Raw genomic sequence first — 25,399 nt, forward strand, 5'->3', positions numbered from 1 at the left:
TATGGAATGACCCATATGCACTTTTATGCTTGCAGCAAGTATTCCTCATTTATCCAATACATTTCATCTAAATGCCATCCAATCAATGCTTCTACGAATTGTACTTCGTTAACCCAGTCGCCAATTACTTAGCCGCTGTCAATTATTTAATTTCATATTCGCCGCATTATTCAATCAACGGCAACGAAACGACACTCTCAGCACGATCTCTTTATCTTTAATTGACTTGTCACAGAGTCTTTTGGCTAATTGTAGGAGTGCTATAAATAAAGCCAACGCCAGTTAAGCGCATACATGTTTGTATTTAGGAGTACATATGTATGTACATATTTACATAAATAAGTACTCAAGGGGAGCCTATATGAACGAGCTTAATGGCGCTATTCGGCGCTAGCCTGCAATGATAAATGCATACATATATACATATGTATGTACTTATGTAAAAAATATTTAAGATTCTCTTGCATATTTGGCATATCAATCGTATTCGCTGTATCCGCAGCATCCACACACCAATTCCTACATATTCATTTGTATACCCATTCACAGAAAGTTGTTCATTAATGCAAGGCATGTCTCCAAAGTTACTTGTAAACCTTTAATTAATGTTAATCATTTTCATTTGACTCTCGCCGTACAAATGCCCACACATATGGACATGCATTACGGTGGTCCGAAAATGCATGTGAAAAAGAAAAGTCGGAATTTGTATGCTCTGCCCCTGGGATTGTTCTATACCGATTTATTTTTATTTTTCAAAACATATTTAGAGGTCGCTCAAAGCGCTCAAAGATTTCCATGTATTTTATATGGGAATAAACTACTTTCCGTAGAAATGGTATAGAATTCTTGAAAAATATTTCTCGATCGGAGATTTCCAATAACAATAACCAATTATTGACATATTTAACAATTTTTCTCATAGTAACTATATTTTATAGGTCAGCCAAAACCCCCATAAAATGCCAGAAAATGCCATGGGCGGACAAATAAAAAATCTTAGTATTAAAAAATGGTTAAATAACAATGGGTTTTGTTATTGGAAGTCTCCTGAAGAGAAGCGGAGTTCCGATCGAAAAATACTGATTTTCAAGAATTCTATATCATTTCTAAGAAACGTTTTTTTTCATATAAAATATGGGAACACTTTGAGCGCTTTAGGCGACCTCTAACTATTTTTTGTTTTTAAAATAAAAAACAGGGCTATATTTTTTCCGATACCGGACAATCCCAGGGGGTGAGACCACCCTAATATGCATTCTATGTATGTTCGCCATACAATTCGATGAAATTCGTTTATTTATGAACCACTTTTGTTGTGTTCATTTCATGAAATCTTGACCACAACGAATCGACACGATGCGACGTGTCGGCGTGTAGTCAAGAGGTGCAATCACCACTGGCGCAGTCATAGTCACAGCCATAGTCATAGTCATTGACGCAATGCCTGTCTCTCCGAGCACTCGCTGGCAAGCTGGCAATGGCAGTGGAAGTGTTTTTAGTTTATGTCTATGCTGGGGGCAATAGATGCCGCGTGCCAGCAGCATCGATGACATCCGAACCGACACAGCAACCTTGACCATGGCGCTCGCTTGGCTGCACACGAGCGAGCTGAGCTGGTGGTCGATTTGGTCACCACTTTTTTATTTATTGATACGCTGTTTGGTTTGCTTGTATAGGGCTTTTATTTGTAGATTTTATTTTATTTTTATTGTTTTATATTGAAATGCGATTTGCCCAAAGCAATCAATTGCTCTTGTGGCGTGTGCGCATATCTATCTAATTTTATACATACTATGTACATACATATATAAAGTTATATATGTATGAGTTTCTGACATTAATATCCTGAGTTTGGTGTTATAATAAACTTGTTGGGAATTCTGTATGCGAGTCGGAAAAAACATCAGCGGATGTTTACAAAAACCACTCATGTCGTATGGGTGCTAGGCCATTATACATATTAGACACGACAGCCGGATCCATGTACGTACCAGAATGACCTGGATTTTTCCCGGTCAAAGGCTTCTATTACGATGATTAACCCTGCTGAGATCGGCGAACCCTTCCCCATTTAGTTATCACTGTCCGGCAATTCTAAAGATTGATATATGGCAGCATTAATTAAGACTGAGTACAGGCCTATGCTATGAGTGAACTTGCATATGTGGGTCTCGGGCGTGAACAGAGAAGGAAGGAGTTATGACTCAGGGTAGAGCTGATTGTTGTGGCTGGAGGATACAGATCGTGCAGTGAATTATTTTCGCAGCTCTCTTTAAACTAAACTATAAATAAAAAATAAAAACAAATTCCAAATACGGTAAATAATTATAGTAAACATTAGGGTAACTGACTCGGTTTTTTCAAACCAGATTTCACAGGGTTTTTGGATATTTATAAGCGGTTTCCACCGTTTTTTTTTTGATATTTATAGGCGGTATTTTGAAATCTTGATTTTTCGAATATCGGACAAACCGGTTTTTTCATTTAATAGAAATTTTAACCTTTCAGTAAAAGTTTTGACTTTTTTGAAGTTTTCCAGGCTTTTGGCAGTTTAAGGGAAACCCCTAAATAGTTTTAAAACTATACCCTAGGTTATTTATGGATGAACAATATATGATATTTGATTGCAATAAATGAGTGCTTGGCCGAGCTTCTTGATATTGTGACACAAATGGAGAGATCTTCACTTTTACTCCAACTCCAAAAAAACGTTTTTTTTTTTTTATGGCAGAAATATGTAAACTCGGAGGTTTGCCATTGTCTGCCGAGTGGCGACCGCTATTTCAAAACCCTTTTTTTATGTTGCTGGGCCCTACTACTCAACTCGAAAAAAATCACAAAAAATGCAATAAAGAATAAAAAAAATAAAGTTAAAATAAGACCATAACTGAATTTTTCACTGCTTTTTATGTTTTACTTTTGATTTAACAAAAATTGACTTATTTTGTAAAAAAAAAGGGGAAAGTCGAACACCCTAGTAAACATGCACACATTTTTTCAACCATAAAGCATCTTTGCATTTGACATTCTTGCGATAGGTATATAAAATAAGTCATCAACTAATTTTATTAAATACATTCAAACATATTCGCAGATGACTAGCCTGCTGATTACTCTCTTTTGTTACAAAGAGCAGTTTTAAGAATCCTATTGCCTACAACAAAAAAAAAAATAAAAACCACAAAAGCTTCAGACGAGATTTGATTACTCATTCGCCAGCAAAAGAAATATGTACTTTCAATTTATTTCATATCGATACCAACTCTCAACTCACTTGAAATATATGCATTTATTTAAGTAATGCCTAATAAATGGCAATAAATTCAAACAAAAAGCAAAACAATTTTATTCACACGCTGATGACAGGTGCCGCGAGTGCCTTTATCCAAAGTTGTACAATATCAGCACATATGTATACATTAGCGATGTTAAATTTCAGCTTTTTCCTATCTCGGCATTTTCGGGATGTCGTTACCACAATCCTAGGATTAGTCCCGGGATTTAGATATTCATTACTTTTCAACAACTTAAATCGAAAATTTGCTTGTATATTGTTTGAGAAGCTCTCCTACCTATATATATACATATATAAATGGTGAGAAAAATGTATAGTAATTCATCAATTGAGAACGGTTGGGCCGATTTGGCTAAATTATTATTTTTTTTTTGAGTTGTTCGTAATTGCCAGGAAAAGGTTTTTACAGAAGAAAATTTTGGCAAAAACCACCGTAGTCGGGAAATTGGAAAAATCGAAAATAGATTTTTTTGTATGGAATTTTGTGTGAAATTCTTTCCGAATGGCTTTCGAATGGAAAAATAGAAAATTCTAAGTGGAAAACTCAGAAAATCCGGAAGAACGCGAAAAATTTGATTTTTTTCAAAGAAATTTTGCATTTTATCGCATGGTTTGATGATTTTAGACGATGTTAAGGTGGAAAATTTGTTGTGAAGCTTGAATAATTTCAGATAATTGTAAAATTCATTGTGAGCATGAATCAGTTTGGAATAATTTTCTTCTATTTTCATAACCGATTCGAATGGTAGTTGCTTTGTTGGAAAGGTGTTTAGAAGGAGGAGTATACAAAGTTTAAATTTTTCCGATAGGTGGCGCAGGGGGCGAGCTAAGCTAAGAATTCGCTTTCGATTTTCTTCACACGCGGAATACATATTTGCTACATAAAAAAAAATAAACCTGCAAAATAGACCCGTTAGGTGCCTCCAAAGCCGAGTTATGGCAAATTAAGTTCATTACAATATGTTCTCTTATTTATCTATATCTACTAATTATATAAAGAGAAGTCCCTTTCTTTGTAACAGGTAATCTCGCGAACGGCAGATCCGATTTTCATGAAATTTTGTGCATAAATAGCTTTTAGCAACCACCATGCCAAAGGGAAAAAACTAATTTTTTCCGGAAAGTGGATCAAAGTCAAATTACCACCGTTACATCAACCATCAGAACCATTGCGGTCCTTGCTTTACGGCGACCAAACAGAATGTGGACCAATGATACTCCCCATTTTTGAAATTGGCACCAACTATACAGATTCAAGGACGATTCACCATCGAACCGGGTCATAGTTGCCGCAAGGACTTTTCCCGGTATAACACTTTCGTCAGGGACTCCCATACTACATACATAGTTTGGTTTAAATCCGATCATTGTATCATGAAGAAATGAACGATAATTTAAAATTTTTATATAAGAATTGAATTACTTGTTAAATTAAGAAATGAAAATATGTGATATGAAAGAGATCACTACAGAAGAAGTATATATTTACTTTATATATATATATTAAGATCTTGCTTAAAGCACCTTGTTTACCTAATTGGCACCTTTGTTAAAAGTCGAATTTGTTTTACTTATACACAAGCTAAATAAAATATTGAAATATTAATGTCAAGCGATAGAGTTTTTGGAGAACTTCAGGCTGATAATATTTTTAATTAGGGTTTCCACCTATTTTTTTGAAGTTTTTCAGATCTTCGCCGTTATTTCGAATTTGAGAAGTTAAATTAAAAAAACGGGGATTTAACACAGATGTTCAATAAGTTTTATTTTTTGAAGTTAAAACCTTTTTAGCGGTACAGAGTGATTTGAAATATGATGAATTGAAAATCAACACCTTGCGAGACCTCTCATCACTCAGAAATGGTTTAGATGAATCATTAGGAATATTTTTTGACGTTTTTAAATAGGGTTTAACCTTTGTAAAAAGTAAAGTTAAGTTAAGGTCAAGAAAAGGACTTTCTATTATTGCCATCAGTGTAAATTACAAATCCCGAAAATTCCGGGATTATTTTCCAGGGATGCCGGGATCCCGGGAGTAACATTTTTGGTATACATAAATACATAAAAACAAAACAAATTCACGGCGCGCGAGTTGTAGCAACTCGCATGCAAGTATTGTACAAGACCGCTCGCTTAGCTTAAGCTGCTTGCACATTATAGCTTCCGCCGCAGCTGACCCACTTCAGGCGACCACAAAACAACCGGCGAATTAAACAACCGACTCACAACTCATTTCAAATTTATGCGTAATAATTATTTCACGCTCAATTGTATTGTTGTTGTTATTGCATCTAAGTTGTTTAGCCCGTGCTATTATTATATTGACTTAATTACAAAATGAGCAATTATTTATTTACATTTAATTTAAAAATTACGACAACAAGCCGCAGCACTCAGAAAGCGACACAACAGACAACCAAAAACAAAAAAAAAAAAAATCGAATCGAACGAATTAAAATAGTAATATGCAATGCATGTGAACTCTTTGAAGTGTGTTCGCATGTGGGTTTTTAATGAACACTAAAAGCTTTTAGTAAACAACAACAATACATTATTTATGCGGCAGTGGTTTTTGTAATCGATACACAGGCTGCCGGCCACCGCAGATGAGACGTGGGTGTTGCCATGTAAATCTGTGAATTTACTAGAGCAGCTTTTTAAAGGAATATTTTTACGATTCGGATGCAAGTGAATGAAATAGAGAGCAAAGGAGGTGTTCAAAATAGCGGCTGTTAAATTTTACAAACAAGGTTCGAGCCTATTTTTGCAGGAGTATATACGAAGTATTCAGTGTTATCGTTCGAATCCCATTCCTTTAGCATAAATATCATAATATTTAACAATCTAAAAATATTAGAAAAGTACAGTGAAAGCTCTCAAAGCCGGACGCTCTAATAAGCGGACATCTCCTATAAGCGTTTTTTTTTTCAATACAAAATGCTCTCCCATACATAGACTTCCCGCTAAAAAGAGACGCGGACACTCAAAAATGCCCAGTTATGAAAAAAATCTCCCATAAGCGTGTTCATATCTATACCCGTAGCTGCATACGTAACGTATACGCCCAGTGGCATCATACACATTCATTTTACTCGTACGCCTTAATTCAAGATTAATATTTTTTTAAAGTAATTAAATATTGGCGTAGAAGATTTTTACACAGTATTCCTTATGCACACATATATTACTTTCTTCTCGTATATAACAATAATAGAATGAATTTCGAGTGTGCCAATAAAAATTGTAAAAATGGAATTTTAGTTTCTCAAACCATAGTCATCTTTTACTCAATGTAATTTTTTTTTTAGTTTTACTACACTAAATTCATTTCGATTGGCAAGAAGGACATTAGACGGTAAAATTTTTACCATTTTTAAGCAGCTTAAATTATTAAAACTAAAAAAAAAAAACGTATAACTTCCAAAATTACAAATAGCTGCGACAGATATTCTGCATGCTGCCATTTTTTTTTGTTTTATTTGGTGGCACACTCTCGTGACTTCACGGATATAGTATATTTGATGCCAACTTCCTCTATGGACTCAGTCCATTTTATCCTTCCTCCTAAAGGCCTCGTCTAACGTATTCCTGTTCCTGGCTTTCGTCTTCTAATTGTGTTGGCTGCCCCTCTACCAGAGTGAGACCAGTTCATATTTCCCCACATTGAATTTTGTTTTACTCTGTACGCACAATATACGCTCATTTAATTTTGATAAGATTTCTAGCGACAACAATAAAAACAAAACACTATCGCACTTCGCTAGCCATGAAGAATGTTATTAGCCTGGCTTTGGGTTTTATTTACAATGCAATGCTAAACAATATTTGTTTAAAAATAGTAGACACGAGCAATGAGCAAATAAATATAATATTTTTGTTATTGCTATTCAACGATTTCTTACCATACACGTACATGTATAACTACATACATACATACGTACATAAGTACTTAATATGTAGCTTAACTTAATGAATTGCTTTATTAATTATTGTGTATTGAATGGGCTTTTAAGCTTAAGCAATTAACCAGACAATAGCGCTGTGTTCAAGTATTTGCTCTACCTCACACACCTCCCAGTCGTCTTGCCATTCACTGGCTGACACATCATTTACGTATGTATGTAGAAAAACAAATAACCCAAATGTAATTCTTAGACTTGCGCGTTTAGAAAAGATCACGAGTACGGTGTTGGATGGATTATAAACACGTGTATTTGACAGCTTAATTGACTGAGGTGCGCCGAGTGACAATAGTGTACATAAATAGTAACGCAAAACGAAATCTTTTGAAAACGGATTTGAACCAAATCGGTAATGGTAAAGAATTTAAGCGCATGGGATAATATTCTTGATGTTGTAGCAACTTACTAAGTCAACCCAAGATCATTGAATACATTAGATATTGCGTTATCCTACTAATGTAACAACAGATTGACGACTGTCGGATGTTGGGGGGAATGCTTACAAAACCATCGATGTTTTCGATTATCAAATACTATCGATAGTTTGGCAGCTCACCATGTTGAATCGACCAATGGTTGGTATCGAGCCTTTTTGATTTGGATGAACTTTGGTCAGAACTTTTTTCTATCATAGAACGAAGCTCTGCCAAAGGAAAAAAAAAGACGAAAGTTCAAAATTTCACAATTTCCCGAATTTGTAAGCTTATTTTTTGAATATCTCAAAAACTACTATGGTTCTGGTCTCTTTATAAATGTGCTATTTAGTGCTGTATAAAAAAATATACGTTTAAAAAAATTCGAAAATAAAATAAAAAAAGTTTTAAATTCAAAAGCGAAAATTAAATTTTTAGCTAAATTTGTTTATGTCATGCCTCTAAAAAATACTAAAAGATCCTGCTATTTTTTATAAAGGTGATGTTTGGTGTTGTATATAAAAAATATATATTAAAAAAAATCGAAAATAAAATATTAAAAAGAATTAAAAAATCGTAAAGGGAAAATAAAATTTTTAGCTATTTTTTTATGTAATGCCTCTAGTTGATGTTAAAGTCTTTTTTTTTTAATATGAAATTTTGAACATTGAAAAAAATTATTGCAAACTCTTTATTAAAAATTGATGAACAAAAATACAAAGTTAAAAAATGTATATCTTAAAAAAAAAACCTTGAAAATTTTAAAATATTTCAAGATCAGTTAGAGGTATTGTATAAAATGTTGAACCAAAAATTTGTATAAGTTTTTGCTCTTAAATTTTTTGTCTTATTTCACAATTCTGTATTTTTTACATTTTCGCTTTTTTATATACAAATTTATTTTTATTTTATAGTCCTAAAACAAGACCAAAACCATTATTGTTTTTTTTCAAAAAATAAACTTGCAAAATCCCGGAAATTATGAAATTTAGGATTTTGGATAACTTTAAACTTCTACCGCTTAAGCTTTGTTGTTTTTCCATTTTCCCTAACAACCAAACAAACAAATCGTGGTACAAAGCTCAATAATACTATAAAAATAAAAAATTTAAATTTTTTGCTTTGGCAGAACTTTGTTATATGATAAAGGAAAAGTTCTGACCAAAATTCATCCAAATCAAAAATGTTCTATTCGGACCATTTGTCGATCACGTCTATTCAAAAAATAAGTATAAAAAAATTTATCTACTGTTTGAATAAAACAAAACAAAAAACATGAAATTACTTACGCGATATTGTTGTTATTGTTGTAGCGCACGTGCTTGTTTTGGTGCTATATTTTTTGTACGCTATTTGTTGCGGTGGCTTTGCTTTTAAATTTTTTGTTTGTTTCGTTTTCACACTGACTACTTATAGTAAGCAACAACAATTGCTGCTGGCTTTGTTTTGTTGTTGGCTTTGTTAGAATGATTTTTTTTTTGTTGTTCTTACTTTTCGTTTCGCTACACACAACACACAATAGCGGTATATAAATGCCACGATTTCACTTGTTGCTCTTTTTGTTGTTGTTGATGTTGTTTTCGGCGGTTATCCATAACTGCAAAAAACAAAGAAGGAAAAACATTGAACCATTAAAAATTGGCAATAGATAATATTAAAACCAAAAATTAAATTAACAATAAAAATTGACTGTAATTAAGAAAAGCAAAGAATAATGCAATGTTGATAAATATGTCATCAGACTTTGACGTTGATAAGGCATGTGATTTGACAAAACTTAAACTTAATAAAGGTCAATTTGAGTTGAACTGCAAGTTACCGCAATATCGTTAAAGAAATTTTTTTGTTTTATAAAATTATATATAAAATATATTGTTTAAGTTTCTTTCGGTGTATTCGATTTTACTAAGATTTTCACTTCCAAATGAGCACAAATTAAAATAATGTTTTTGCTTATGAATATCTTGTAAGATTTATATATTTAAAACATATCGTCACCATCAAGATCGAAAGCACCATCTCGTACGCTAACGAATACTCGATATTAGAGCTCGGCACTGGAACTCAGAAGTAAACTGCTACCGCTCCGAACTTTTTCGTTTCTTCACTTGCAAAGTGTCCAACGCTCTCCCTTAATCTCAAAATCCTTAACAATCGTTTTTACCACCTGGACGAAAGGGGTCAGGCTAAAACTGGGTGTTCTTGTCACCGGCGTACTCATTTCGACTGAGAACAACCCGACTCTCAGTTATGGAGCACAACATTCAGCTCAGCAAGAGGTTTCGAGTAGGGGTCCACAATCGGAAGCACCCGAAAAGGCACTTGCTCGGTACGTAGCCTTCAATAAGGTATGTATTCTCTACGAACTAACGGACGAGGTCCAACAATATGTGCAACAACCACTGAATCCGTCGCTATATAGACGGGCAATACACGGCATTCACAGGGAAACTGTCACCACCTTGACTAACTTCCGACTAGTAAATACCGTCATAGGAGTACAATCAACACCTGCAGAAAAAAAATTAGCCTCCACTGCTGAGAATGACCCGCAAAAATCTGACTCAATCGCGGTATGGTTATTGTAATTGATCAAACTTCCTACTTGTCCAAAATAGATCCCCACGTGCCCAACATATGTCTGGCAGGTGAAGGTTCTCCGTACGACACTAACCACCTCTTCGCCCGTCCACTCAAGCCAACTCAACTAACACCCTTCTTCCTCTGGTACGACACCGGGTAATTTATCGTCTCGTATGCATGTATGTATGTATTTATAGCGCGTCTACCATTCAATTGCATTGCTCACTGCTGGCTAGTTGTGAGGAATGTGCATACGTACGTGTGTATGTATGTACATATCAATGCTTCATTTCAAACAAGCAAGTATCGTTGAATGTTTTTGAACTACAGTATCATCACTTCGGCAACACTTCAAACGCGCCTTCAGCAACAAACCAAAGGCGGCGGTTTGACTTCTGCAACAAATCAAGTTAGCTAACTGCGGCATTTTGCCTTCGCCAGTCTTTCACATAAGCTGTCATGCTTTCGGCAACCGTCCAAATGCAGTATCGTCCCTGCAAAAATTTGAGGACCAGGTGGTCCAATGGGTCGTAGTTTTAAAGTATGTGCAAAAGGGCCAGGTTGCATACTAGTAACTTGTTATGCTTACCTGGACCACTTCAAACGTAAAAAACCGATATATGTGTTGAGATCCACCTATTCGTGCCCCATCGGCAACATGATTCGGCTGCCGAATGTGCCATGATCCAAAAGGAGTAGTTGTCTAGGTGGTCCCATGTTATGCAGGGGTGGACCAGCAGTGGTCCCATGTTATGCAGCGTTGGACCAGAGGTGGTCAGGTCCAATGACATCGCAATGTTAATGTTACCATATTTTCTCCATATACTTGGACCATTTTCGTTACTAGTGTTGGTTACAAGGTAGTGTGGTCCCGTACTAGTATTTAATCTAGTCCCAATTTTTGCAGGGGTGCTTATGGCTGTCGATGAAATACGGCGGTTGCTGGTTTCGTGCACGATCATCCAGAGTACAGATTTGCCGAAGTCAATATCAGTATGAGCTGTTATAAGCATCGTTCACTTGTGGTGGCTGTATTTGCAAGACAGCACGCTTTGCGGTGGTGTTCGTTCATCCTCCGTTTTTAACGTGAGTAGGCTTAAAGTCACAAAAACAGCACCCTTTGCCAATCCCTGTTCTACACCTAGTGTGCTTTTACTTCGTCTAACAAGCGCATCTTCATACGAGATACATATGTACAGACATCCTAGTATAGATACGTATGAGCCTAAAAATGCACTATTTTTAATCCACTACATAACCAAATCAGTCGTTTGCCAGGATATTCATCCGATTTTCATTCATTGCAAGTCAACCGCCGGTGACAGTGTTTTCAGTTCGATTTCCAGTGAAAATATATGATAGCTTGCATAATTTTAAGCAGCAAAGTATATGCGAAAGGCACATGTTTCAACATAAGAATGAAAATTGAGGCAGCTTAAATAGCAGTAATGGCTACATCATGCAGCATGCAGCATACAAAAACAAATGCTAATGCAAGCAAAAGAATGGCAATATGCAGCAGCATGTGCTCTAATGAGAGTTCATCTCCAAAAACGCTGCTAATCCGTTTGCTTTGTTACACAAAAGTTTTGTTGTGACAAAACACAATACTACAACAACAGCACTGATTGCGACATGCACTCCAACAATGCACATATCGCACACACAGCTAGATCTAAAGTGCGATCAACGCAAAAAAAAATGTATGGCGGTTTTTTTGCATAAATCAATTCACAGGACTTGCATCCTATTAATGCGAATATTATTTTTCCTGTTTTTGTATTAATTGCGTTGAATCTGTACGATCCATGAATTTTGAGTTAGCTCACTTTAAATCTAGGTGTGCGATATGTACACCAGAGCGTATGAGTGATGCAAAATTAATGCCGCCTGCATTACTTCGAGCGTTAACCTTAACTTAATTAAACTTTCACTTTAACTTAATTAAAAAAGATAAAAATTTTATATCTCTTTCGGCTTAACGGCCGCAATTGCGTGCTGTAGCCTCTTTTTTTGTGATGGCAGAAAGGGCGTAAGCGACAAAATCACTTGTTTCAATAAAGATGGGCAAATAAAACCACCAGTATAATATAGCTAACATCGTGGGCATGTATATATATAAAATAGTACCCTGAAATGCCAGCTTAATAGGGTCGAGTCTGGCTAATAGATAATAGGATAATGGGATAATGGATAATAGGAAAAAAAACGCCTTTTTGGCGGTTAGGGCTCGAAATAAAATGATGTATTTCTTTTGAGTTCTCTTTGCTGCTTACTATGTAATCAACACTCTAATGTATTCAAAAAGTTCCAAAAGTTTTATATTAAAAACACATTCATTTCTCAAAACTAGGTAATGCAAAACTGAATGCCCCACTTTTCTTAGGAAATCGCCCTGAGAAAAAAATGCATTTTCGAATGTGAAAAGGGTTGTTTTACTGATTACTTTTTCGATTACATTTTCCCACTGGGTATGTACTATTACATACATACATATCTAATGTTTGAGTTATGTACATATACAAGAGTATTTAAAATATTTGTGTTCTATTTGCATAATGCGTAGTTTAATTAAATAATTGTTGCACACAAACATATATATGTATGTATATAGGTTAAGTTTTTCATATAGGATTAGCAGTACATGTATGTACATATGTTGCATTGTTGTGCAACGAAATCAAAAATCTTTGTTTTAGTCAGATTAGTAGAGTAAATGCAAATGCAGCAAATATTTGAGAAACCCTGCAAAATACGCTCAAAAGCCAATTAGCAATGGATTTATTACATCAGCTGTTGGCAAACAATTTTTCACATTAGCAAGCAATGATTGATCCTTTTGATTTTTGGTTATGCACTTCTAATTAAAGTACTACTGAGGCTCAGTGTACCGCTGTCATCACTCCGAAGGGCCCCAAATGGCATTGTTTAAAGGATTTTTTTCGTTAAAAATGTTAAGATTTTCCCTAAAAATTTTCGGGTTCATAGAAGTGGCGAAAAAATTACATACATATACACACATATATGTATGTATGTATGTATGTTAATTTTAAACATTTGTAACGACGAATATCATAGGGTTGATCCCAAGAACACTTCAAACCCAACACCGAAATGAAAACCAAATTGTCGAGAACATTATAAATGGGAAATATATAAGACCAAAACGTGTGGTCATGTAATGTTTGACTATTAAAAATAACCAAAAAAAGGGCTAAAAGACAATTATGCAAATAAAGTTAACTAAAGACTTAAGACACGAACTTTTCTTGCACAGCAAATGAAAAATTGATCCATAAATGGACACCCTAATGATAAACGATATGTTGTTGAAATGAAGCAGCTTTCCGCTAGCTTAGAATTAGCAACCGTGGTTCTCACTGAAACGATTTTTCATCCCAACAGGCAGACACCCCTCTCATTCTTAACTTAAAATTCGTAAAACTTTTATTCTCGTTTTGTTCTCTAGCTGAACGTTCTCCAGACTTTCGTTCTTATTAGGTCCTCCTTGGAAATGTTCTTATTTCTTTCTCATTAGAAACGTTCGCGAACGTTTCGTTCTCATTCTGTTCTTCTTGAGAACGTTCCCGAGCGTTTTTTGTTCTCATTTTTTCCCCCATTCAAGTATCGATAGCAGATACCTTTTCCCCGTTTGGCTCTTTTTTGGGAACGTTCTTCACATTACATTTTGTTCTCGTGCAGAACTAAACCAAAACTGGAATGCGTTCTCGGCCCCTGCTTACTTGACTTCGTAGATACCAATAAAAAAAAACCCTGACTTGACTTACGTTTTTCATTGATTTTCAATAATGAGAGATGTCGCAACCTTATGTAAACGTATTTTTGGTTCAAATTAGTTTTAAGTAAGTTGGCAACGCTTTCAAAAATATTGACAGGTTAACACGAATGCAGCACTTTATAAGAAATTGTAGTCAATCGACAGACCACTTTTCGACTTTCAGAATTATAGCTACATTCAAAGGCATCAACGTCAAAAGAGTCAAGGGTTCGCCATGCCCTTCTTGAGCCTCCACTTATTTCCAACCCATTACAGTTAACATTCAATATCAACATTCCGTCTGACATTTATGAGTACTTAGCTCACACCCATTAAATTATTGTTTAACTTTTGGGCTTGTCAACTTAATCGAGTTATGTGTATCTAATTTGGGCAAACAAAGCGGTTAACTGCAACTAATCGGTAACATAAGGCGGACAAAAACGTCTCAGCGGTAAGCAGTAAGCGGCATAAAATCAACAAGAGCAAAACCACATACCCACCAGATACGCAATAGCTTCATACATACATACATACGTACATAGTATGTACATACTGAGAAAGCTCTTGTTAGCGTACAAGCAGCAGTCGATTTAGGTTGAATGTTGCCGTACAACGTTTCTCCTCAACTACATGTTTATGTAAGTATAGTCACTGAGCTATGCTGTGCGTGCGGTGCGGCATGAGCCAGTAGTCACAGGTCACAGAGATCAGGAGTCAAGAGGTGGTGAAGCGTAATTTGTGTGCGGTGCGCGTGAACGCTTATTTGCTCTAATCGTTTGCAAACAAGTCAGCAATCACGCTTTAACCTGCAATTTTTCACACGCTCCCTGTGACGCTTATTTTGTTTGCACCTCAAACGACGACAGCGAAATCAAGGGCGTGCGCGCAGCGGATTGGCGTCACCAACAACAAAGCTGGAAACAGATCGCTTTAATTTCCTAGTGTTTTCTTATTTTTATACCCGAGCTTGTGCACAAGGGTGTTATAACTTTGTTCACATAACGGTTGTTTGTCAGAGGCAAAACGAATCGAGATAGATATTGACAAATGTATACATAAATGATCAGAATGAAAAGAGAAATAACTCTTGATCAGGAGAAAGGTTTATTATAAAACTTTGGAAAATGGGCGTGGCAACGCCATTTAAGATCACATATATGTATGTATCTCGGTAACCGTTCTACCAATTTGTACCAAACTCGGTGCGGTTATTGTGCTTGCCACATAAAAGCAAAATGCTGAAATCGGACTAAAATTACGGCTACTTTTCATATAACGGTAAATTTCAGAAATGCTGGAAACTTTTATATTTCGAAATTTAAGGACACTAATTTACTCGAAATTGATACTAACAACAATACCTTGAAAAGAGGTAACATTAGTTGGAATTTAGGAAAATGGGCGTGATACCGCCCACATATGACTATATAAGTTTATCTCATTATGTCTAACTGAACGTTCTATCGAAGATGTTTCAAGGGGTGAAGCCACCCCGGCTTACCATGTAGCGGTAGTTTTCGTAAAGGTGAAAAACATACTTGCGCCGGGTATTTACCGTTCGGCTCCGCCCGAACTTAGACTTTCTTATTTGTTAGCTTTTCGGTCTTTAGCTTTTTGTAGGCCATAAATAACAATTCACCTAACCCGCCTTGTTCAACCGCAGCAGCATACTGTTCCTGCTGCAGACTGCTACCTCCATTATTTAACCAGCAATTTTCTTAAACAAAAAAACCATTCACTCCACTTACTACGAAAACACTGGCGCTTAACGCGGCGTTTAGGTTCAGTTCTTTGGAAGATGTTTAAAACATTTTTAATGAGTCCTGCCGCCCACCGCCAGTCGCCAGCTGTGAACATAAAGCAAATGAGGCGAGATATTCACGCGAGCACATCTCTATGTTTGGCCATCTTGAGCTTCTTAATGGTCCTTAAGCGCATTTCCTTTGAACTTTATGCCACCACAGCAGCTGCGAATGCCGGCGAGTGGCAAACAGCAGTGGAGGTAGTGGTTGTGCCGCACTGCTAACCCAGCCAGTAAAAAATCGGGAAACCGATCCGAAAAAGGAAAAAACGGTGGATGAAGTGCGGATTTTTGTCCGTTTACCGATTCCATTTTAAGATTCTTTGACGATCCGTTTTCCCACTAAAGTATGCGGCAGTAACGTATGTACAGACAACTACGGAAAATTGTTTGTTAAACCGATACTTTTTCGGCGGTTTTTTTTCTGAAATTTGCCTGATTGAATTTTTTGTTCAATACGCTGTCCTTCTGCACTTCACAGATACTTTTTCATGGTTCAAAAAAAAATCAAATGAAATTAGTAAGCGCCCGGCGCCTTCTGTAAGCTAACAAATAGCGCCACGCTCAGCCACTGCCGACTACGCATGCATGCTTTCAAATGTTTAAATTGAACAAATAAAATACAATTATTGCTTTCAAATAACATCATCTCTTTCGAACGTTTCGAACCTTTTCCAGATACGAAAATTAATGATAACTGTAGTCGTTTTCTATTCGTTTCCGGATACGGAAAATTGCTCTAGACTGCACTGTCGGCAAAATTTACGTTTCATTGCTGGCTGGGAAGAGATTTAAATGTCATAAAATTCGGAATTGGTGTGGGTTAAATACACCGTTATTTACTGCTGTGACCACAGTCGCTCAGTTTCTATAATTCTATGGAAAACTACAGTGCTGCTTTGAATCAAATGAGTAGTTGCAAAAGTTGTAAGGAATCTTAATTAACTGTAGAATAGTTTTGAACAGTTATTAATGCAAGTTGCAATCGTAGTGAGACTTTCAAAAAGTTCGTTAACAGGAAAGGAAAATGTAGAAAGTGATGAATATGTATATATATAAGTATGTATGTACATTACGGCGGGTAAATGTTTTTACTACGGGCGCATATCATAAGATGATTCAACATGTAATTCTAAGCAAATTTGCCGAAGAAACCTTGGGTACAAAATCAATTTGGAGTTTGCCAAAATTCGAAAATAGGTTTCAGAGTAAATATGAAAATTTTCACAAACAATCCTTGGATGAGATCCCCTTCTTTTGATGACGTTCACGTCAAACGTAGAAAGCTCTATGATTTGAGGGTATGCACCTGAAATATCCGGACCCTTAATTGGGATGGTGCCTCTGCCTGCCTGGTTGTTGTCGTCGGGCAAAGAAAGGCTGACATCACCGCCATCCATAAATGGAATGGACCGGCCAAGGCAAGATAAGCGTGTAGCCTTGCGATGTCTACTACCGTTGCCACGTAAAGGAGCGCAAATTTGGTGTTGGATTTGTGGTGGGAGAGAGACTCCGTCGTCGAGTACTGGCGTTCACTCCAGTGGACGTACGTCTAGTCATAGTCCGCATGAAAGCAAGATTCTTCAACGTCTCGCTCATCTGTGACAACAAATGACTGAGGCTGATCGACTTCGCCGAGGCCCAAAACCTGGTAGTATCTAGTATGCACTACGAGAAACCAAATCGATCATGTTGTCATAGCTGGAAGGCACGCTTCCAGTGTTTCAGACGTAGGTACACTCCGAAGCCTAAACATCAAGTCGGACCACTTTCTTTCACGCTGCGATCGGGCGCAACGTGAGCCATGTGAAACCGTTATAGGGAATTGAAGAGGGAAGCTATACGTATTTGCGGCAATAAGAAGACAGAGGTCAAAATACGTGAGAGCGAAGAGAGTGAAATGCTGGCCGACACGAAAAACGCCAGAAATTTTTATCAGAGAGTTAGGCAACTTACGGAAGGTATCAAGACTCCTGTAAGAACAACCATACCGACCTAGTGACCGATGTCCAGAACATACATAAATTATGGAGGGAACACTTTTCGAACCCAGCACTGAAAGTAGTAAAGAAGACGAATCCGAGCCCCCAGTCGATGACGATGGAGCAGATGAAAAATAACAAAGTTTGAAAAAGTAGACGACTTCGTTTATTTAAGAATCAGCATTAACACTGATAATAATGTCAGCATGGAGATCCAACGCAGAATCACTCTTGCCAACAAGTGTTACTCTGGACTGAGTAGGCAATTGATGGCATGCGGACGCATAGACAGTGAAAACATCTCATGAGGAGGCTCTTGGAGATTTCGAGAGAAAGATTCTGCGAAAGATTTATGGGTCTTTACGCATTGGCAACGGCAAGTACCGCACACGATGAAACGTGAGCTGTATGAGCTTTACCGTGACGTAGACATAGTGCGGCGAATCAATATACAACGGCTACGCTGACTTGGTCATGTCGTACGAAGGGACAGAAACGCTCCAGACTTCGAAGTATTCAACACGGGTCTCGATGGTGATAACAGAGAAAGAGGAAGGCCCACACTGCGATAGAAGGACCAAGTTGAGAAGGACTTGGCTTCAATTGGCATTTCCAATAGGCATCAGTTGGCACAGAAAAGAAATGACTGACGTACTGCTTTGAACTCGGCCAAAATCGCTTAGGCGATAATAGCGCCAAGTAAGAAGAAGAAGAAAAAAAGTATGGACCAGACCAAACAGAATTGTATTTATCGTCTGGCGAAAGATACATTTGGTTATTTTTATGTAACTTGTGGAATTTAGCTTTCACAAATTGGACAGATTAGGAACATTGCACTTTCTATCAAAACAAAACCACTTGTGTAAATCCTTTTTGGGTACTCGCACTGTTTTAATGTTTGCCGTTTCCCAAGTCCGGCTTCTATTTTTTTATCTTTACTTTTGCTTTAATTTTGACCAGTTCTGATAAGAGTTGAATTGTTTATTTTAAACTCTTTGCACATCACTTTAACTGAAACATTACTTTTTAGTTTTTCCAAAATACTGCTAAGTCAAAGAAGGGCAAAAAATTCAAAATTTGTGGGAGTGGCATGCATAAACAAAGAAAGTGGAGTAGCACTTATAAAGGTTACAATATTTGGCTTTAGAGACTTGTATTAATCAAGGAATTGCACGTATATTGCACTAAATATTTTTCTTCGGATAAACGGTATCATCAGGCAAGATTTTGTGCCGCAAAGCCTAGGCAAAGGACCAGTCAGCGCTAATCGATGGCTATTGCAGTTAAGGAGAGATCCATCCTTTTGAGTCTCTGTAATGAGCACAAGGGATCCCGGTCCCCTGCACTAGCAGTGAGAGGCACACGTCTACCTTTAGGATGAGCCGAAGAATGATTTTTTGAATATGTACGAGTACATCCAAAATTTGGTGTTTTTTAACTTCTGCTACCTGTATTATTTGTCAAATAAGGTTCATTGGACAGTGGCGTTTTAACAGTGAATTTCATTTTCCTAGAGAGATAAAAGTGGTGAGGTATAGCAGCCATGCTCAGTCAGTAACCTCAACTGTTCAAACCTTATCAATTATTTAATGAGCCTCATAATATTTTCACTTTATCACGATGCCAACTGCAGCTCGTTTGCCTTCAATCGCAAAAGGGAAAAAATTTTGATTTTCAACATTCGGTTATTTTTATTTTGCATTCTTTGCATTTTGTCTGCATTAATCACTTAAATTATGAGCACTTCATTCACCAGCGTGCAGCGTACCAGCGCGAGTAGACCTGCCAAAGCGAATAGCCAGTGGATGCACGAAATGCAGCAACGAAAAGCGCTGATCAGCTCTATTCGACAAATTGGCAGCATCAACTGGGGGGAAGGAAGCTAGTAACGAAGGCCAGGGTGAAGTACGGTGTTCCACTGTATTTTTAAAATCAAGGCTAATCGATATAAAAGTTCAATGCATTGCTGCTCACTTCGCAGCACATCGCGCCTGTTGCAGCATAAGGCAGAAAAGTATACACTGAGGAAAAAACACCATATGTGGTTATGATGCTGTTGATTTAGCGGACGGCCTTGTAATTAATGTGACGGTAAAATTCGGCAGCACTGTATCAGACGTTATGAGTGCAGCTCTGTGCGTGGTATCAAACTGGTGTGCCAATGAGGGCCTCCGCATTAACTCGCAATAGGCTGTTCTGGTAACGTTTACAAGAAGGTACAAGCCGAACATTGATTCGGTTACGCTTGGTGAAACAGTGCGTGAATACTCTTACGAAGTCAAATGTTTCGAGGGTACCCTGGATATTAGACGAAGTTGGAATTCCGATGTAGACAAAACTCTTAGTAAAGCCGACGTGGCCATGTGGGTCTATCGAAAACTTTTCGGTCGAACATGAGGTCTAAACTTCAAACTAATAAAATAGCTATACCGAACTATAGTTAATTCGATTGTAACTTATGCCTCTGCTGGCGAGCATAATACCAGCTCTAGGATTCCGCGGGTTATCTGACGCTATGCCAAAGGATATCTACTGTGGACGATACTTTCAGGTCGAAATTCCAGACCGATATGTCTGGTCAAATGGTTTACCAGAACTAACTAATACTAGAGGCTAATATGGAGGGCTGAGCCGGAGCAGGTGTCTTTGGACCTGGCACCAGACTTTCTATTGCAATTGGTACTTGGTCCACGGCCTTTCAATTTGTGCCATACGTTTGATACTATTCAACTTTTGTCAGCAAGGAACACGGTATTACTATGCTGGGTACCAGGTCACTGGGGGATCGTAGGTAACGAGGCCGCTGACAAATTGGCAAGGGGAAGCTCATCGTCTGTACTTGTGGGGCCACATCTGCTTTGCGGACTCAGTTGGTTCTCCTCGAAGCTTGGAATAGAATCGTGGGTAAACTGAGAATGGGCCAAATAGGCCAAACTTTTCGGTTATCCTTTCGCTAGGAAAGATTGACATCTTCTGAACAGAGCCGATATCAAGTAGCTTGTTATTACAGTATTCGTATTTCCGCATATACCGTTTGTCGTCTTTGCCGACGAGGAGACGTCGGAGCACATTATTTATGTGTGGGTGTCCGGCATTGGGCAGAGCAAGACTGCAATGCTTCAATTCTTCCACAGTCAATGCCCTTAAGGTTAGAAATTCGTCTACCAAGAAACTTTTAGCTTTTATAAAGGAGGCTAATAACATCGTGGGCCGTCAGGGTTAGGAACGATGATAGGGATACAAAAGATCTTCTGGATCACGGTGTCGCTTTCTGTTACACTAAAAATATTTACATTGCATTGTTTCAAACTAACTAAAGCACATACGACTAGGCCCCAAGCGATCTTTTATTTACTTTAAACAGCTTTTTGTTCGGAGATTTTTTTTAATATAATGCACTTGTTCTGCACTTCACAGACGCGTTTTCTTAGTTCGGAGACACAAGTCCAAACAAGGTCCAATATTCTCAATAGTATAAGAAACTTTTTTTTATCATTTTAAAAATTTCATTTCGCTAACATAGAAAAACCGAAAAATACTAGGATTGAAAAAATCATATTACCGTTTTTTTAGTGTATGTATAAGTACATAGACAAAATTTCGTGATAGTAAAAGTGCAATAGCGAAAATTTCTTAGTATTTTTGCTTCATTTTTCCTATGACATGGCAGGTTAAGCGCGCTATACTGCAAGCCATTTAAGTAATGAAAATGTCTATCATTTGAATGATGGAGCTACTTCGTTGTTGCTGCAATAACTGATTTTGGCATGCCAATAAATAAGTAGTAATTGCATTGCATTTTTTTCAGGCGCTGCTAGTTCAATGTAGCTTTAAGTGCTTCTCGGCCTGAGCCGAGGAGAGCGAACTAAGTTAGCAGCTGCAGTTCCGGCATTGTAGGAGCATAAATACGCTTACCTCTGCTCTTAGCATTGCTACGTTTTTTTTTCGGCATTATCCATTCGTCTGGCATATTGAAATTTTTTTCGAAATATTTAGCTTTAATTTCGTGTATTCTGTAGATATTTCTCGTCAGATCGTGTGGATATTGCAGTATATGTATGCAGTAGGGTGTTCGATTATTTGCGATTTTTAACTTATTCGAAAATTTTAAATTTGAAAAAAAAACGGTTCTTGATTTTGAAATTAAGAAAAATCGGATAAAACGGTTTTATTTTACATAGTTTTCACACAGTGAAAATGCTCATGTTGGTATGAAGCCATGACCAAAAATTATAATAAAACTATTCGTGCCCACGACGGTCGGGTCTAGGCCAGATTAATATCTAAACTGTCACTCCAGCATCATTCCCAAAAAACTCTTTGGGGAATTTATATGCTGTTACAACAATAATTTTGTTAACAGTAAAGATAGCGAAAAGTTAATTAAGTGCAATGTTTTTCTTTCCTAGCTCACAAGTAAATAATACTATTAATTTTATTGAGAAGTCAAAATTGGTATGAAATGGAAAAAACCCGATTTGTTCGATTCAAAAAATCACCTCATTCGATATTCGAAAAATCACGATATCAAAAAAACCGCCTATAGATATTAAAAAAAAAAACGATGAAAACCGGTTTGGAAAAACCCAGTCAATCGCCCTAAAATTTACGTAGTACCGAGTCATGCAGGAAAAATTAAAAAAAAATGTGTTAGTGCATCAGCAAAATAATTTTATATATGTATGTATGCATGTATATGCATATATTTAAGCGTTATTTTTTTCATTTTCGATATTTATTCGTTATAGGTTTTTTATCGGGATCGCTATTTTATCGCCACCGCTGTAAGGGCGTTATTTTGATCAATATTTCATATAAAATATCTAAAGTCAAATTTTTATCGTTATCGGTTTCGATATTTTTATCGTTATTGAAATTGAATCGATTTTTTCCTTTTTTATGGTTAAAAATACATATTTTAATCAAAAGCATTATCGTAACCCGTATTTTTATCGTTAGCATAATCTGTCTTTTTTTAATTGCTTCATTATTTAGAAACTTTTCAAGTATTTATTCTCAAAAATCATTTATTAATTATTTTTATTGGCTTAATTATGGATATGGCTTTTTTTCATATTCTTAAGTCTTAAATGTCTTCAGGGATAAAATTTTATAAACAACAAAAATACATAATCTACAAGCTTAAACCAAATTTTACAATAGAAAACTGTGGCAACTGTGTAGCGCAAGCGGCTTCTGAAATATCACCAGGGCATTGTTAAAAAAATATCTCTGCATTTCTGCTACAATATTTTCCACGTAACGTAGACATTTAAAGACCGGAAGTAGTTGGCACACTCGCTCACATCGCAGAAAGCCCACAGGAAGAAAGCATGGTAGTTGACGCACTTAATAGGAGGCGAGTTTCCATTTGACATTGCGTTTTGTAACCAATGGAGAAGCCACTTGACCAACAACTGCAAGCGACAAATTCTCATAAGTTGTCTATATACTATCCACAAGTTATACTCACTCGTGCGTGCATACATAGTTACGGTGACCATCCGTTCTGTTTTTTGCAGGACCGTACTGTTTTTCAAAGGTCGGTCCTGCGTAGTTTTTCAAATCTGAAAAACCTGAAAATGTACTGATTTTTCCCAAGTGTCCTGCATTTGTCCCGCATTTTATTCGTTATTTTAAAATTATCGGACAATGGATGGATTTTTTCAAAAAAGTGATTTTTGGTACTTTTAGTAGCTTTTCTTCAATATCTCATGAAAAACGTAAGCGACTTACAGCTCGAAGGGTATGGATGTGCCTCTTACCAAAATATATAACTTGTGGCGACTTCAATGAAAATTATCATTACCATTTGCATTTTGTCGTCAAAGTCGAAAAAAGTTAGATTTTCAATCAAATACACGGTTTCATTTGAATATTTTTTTTTCTTTATTTTAAAAATTCGATAAAGAAGATATATCACTACAATAAATTTTGAGCCAAAGATAATGAAAATCAGATTAGAAATGTAGATGCTACGGAGCGCAATCTGCACAAATTATATATTTTTGAAAAGGGCACTTTGTAACTCGTCGTCTACGTCGATTCATGACGTCGATTTTTGACAAATAACTGCGAAAAGTACCAAAAAACAAAAAAAAAAATTGTATTGTTTTCGTTTTGAACGACTCAAAATTTGCCTATAAAATAATATTTTAAAGATTTTCACTTTTCGTGTAAGCTATTGTAATTATAATATGTTTTACTATACTTTTATAAATATTCATGTAAAAAAAGATTAATATCGATGAAAAAACGTGATTAATTTTTAAAGTTTAAAATGTATTAATAAATTAGAATCATAAATACTCTTTTGATATTTTTATACTACGTTAATATATGTTGGCATATTTTTGAAAAATTGTCCTTCATTTTGAATCCATATTTATGGTCACCGTATACATAGTGGATACGTGTGTCCGCATATTGTCGACATATTGCAATTTGCATAGCAAAGAAGACGAAGAAGCGTAAAGTGCAGTAGAACTATGGCAGGAAGGTAGTAGGTTGCACACGTCCGCAAGTGTGTCTGCATTAGAGCATAAAATAGCAAAAAATCGCTGAGAATTATAATAGCTATAGGCAAGCAGCAACAACAGCAACGCCAGCTGAGCAGTGGGCCGACGATAGTCACCATCCGTTTCTCGTTGGCACAAGCCAACGCATTGGACTATGGACGTCTAGTTGACGCATAATTGTAAATTTTTTCTCCATATTATTTTTATTAATTTTCTAAAAAAAAAAATTTGGCGCTTGGCTTTCTTCCTCCATTCTAATTAATGCTTAGTTGCTAGCTGACATTTGATTTTATACTCATTTTTGCTATTTCGATGCGAAATTGCGCTTTGTCCATATCGACAATAGTGATGCTTATAACTATGTACTATGATACATATAAATGCATACATGTATATATTTGTAACTACGTGTGTATGTAATTAAATAAGATGATAAACATTTTTTTATTTGTCGTTTTTTTTCGCAAAGCTCCTCTGTTGCTAAGCGGAAATAGTTGCGTTCCTTTATTTGATTCAAATGCTGCTTTTCTGTTGACAGCAAACGATATGTAGTAGACTTTACTGGCAACAACAGCTGTTGTTGTATTGTATGAATGTATAATAGGGTGGTCCAAAAATGCATGGGAAAAAGTAAAGTCGTAGTTTGAATGCTCTCACCCCCTGGGATTCGTCTATACCGAAAAAATTACAACCCTCTTTCGTTATTTTTTCTTTATTTTCAAATCCAAAAATATTTAGAGGTCGCTCAATGCGCTCAAATTTTTCCATGTATGTATTTTATATGGGAAAAAACACGTTTTGGTATAAAGGATAAAGAATTCTTGAAAAACAAAATTTTGTTTATCTTCACGGGATTGCCAAAAATAATATCCAATATTGTTATTACTAGCGATTTTTTATGGAACCCCCCCTGGGTATAATTTTTCCCAGGGGGTGAGAGCATTCAAATTTCAACTTTACTTTTTTTGGGCCACCCTAATATATAAACATATAATGATGGCGGCAGGTGGCAGCTAGCATTACTCCGCCCCGTTGGCGTAAATGATTGGCAGACCGAAATG

General features: G+C 36.4%; 1 protein-coding gene across 2 annotated transcripts in view; it reads right to left on the reverse strand.

Moving 5' to 3' along the window:
- The window catches only part of LOC118739262 (receptor-type guanylate cyclase Gyc76C-like), a 161,774-nt gene that overhangs the window by 75,565 nt on the left and 60,810 nt on the right, over positions 1-25,399 (reverse strand). For both annotated transcript variants that reach the window (XM_036470492.1, XM_036470491.1), the window contains exon 2: positions 8,963-9,270. The gene's annotated coding sequence lies outside the window, so the exon portion shown is untranslated. The remainder of the gene's footprint in view (positions 1-8,962; positions 9,271-25,399) is intronic.

Source organism: Rhagoletis pomonella, unplaced genomic scaffold, assembly GCF_013731165.1.
Source record: "Rhagoletis pomonella isolate Grant_MI unplaced genomic scaffold, Rhpom_1.0 Rhpom_scaffold_00005, whole genome shotgun sequence".
In the NCBI taxonomy this organism is placed as follows: domain Eukaryota; kingdom Metazoa; phylum Arthropoda; class Insecta; order Diptera; family Tephritidae; genus Rhagoletis; species Rhagoletis pomonella.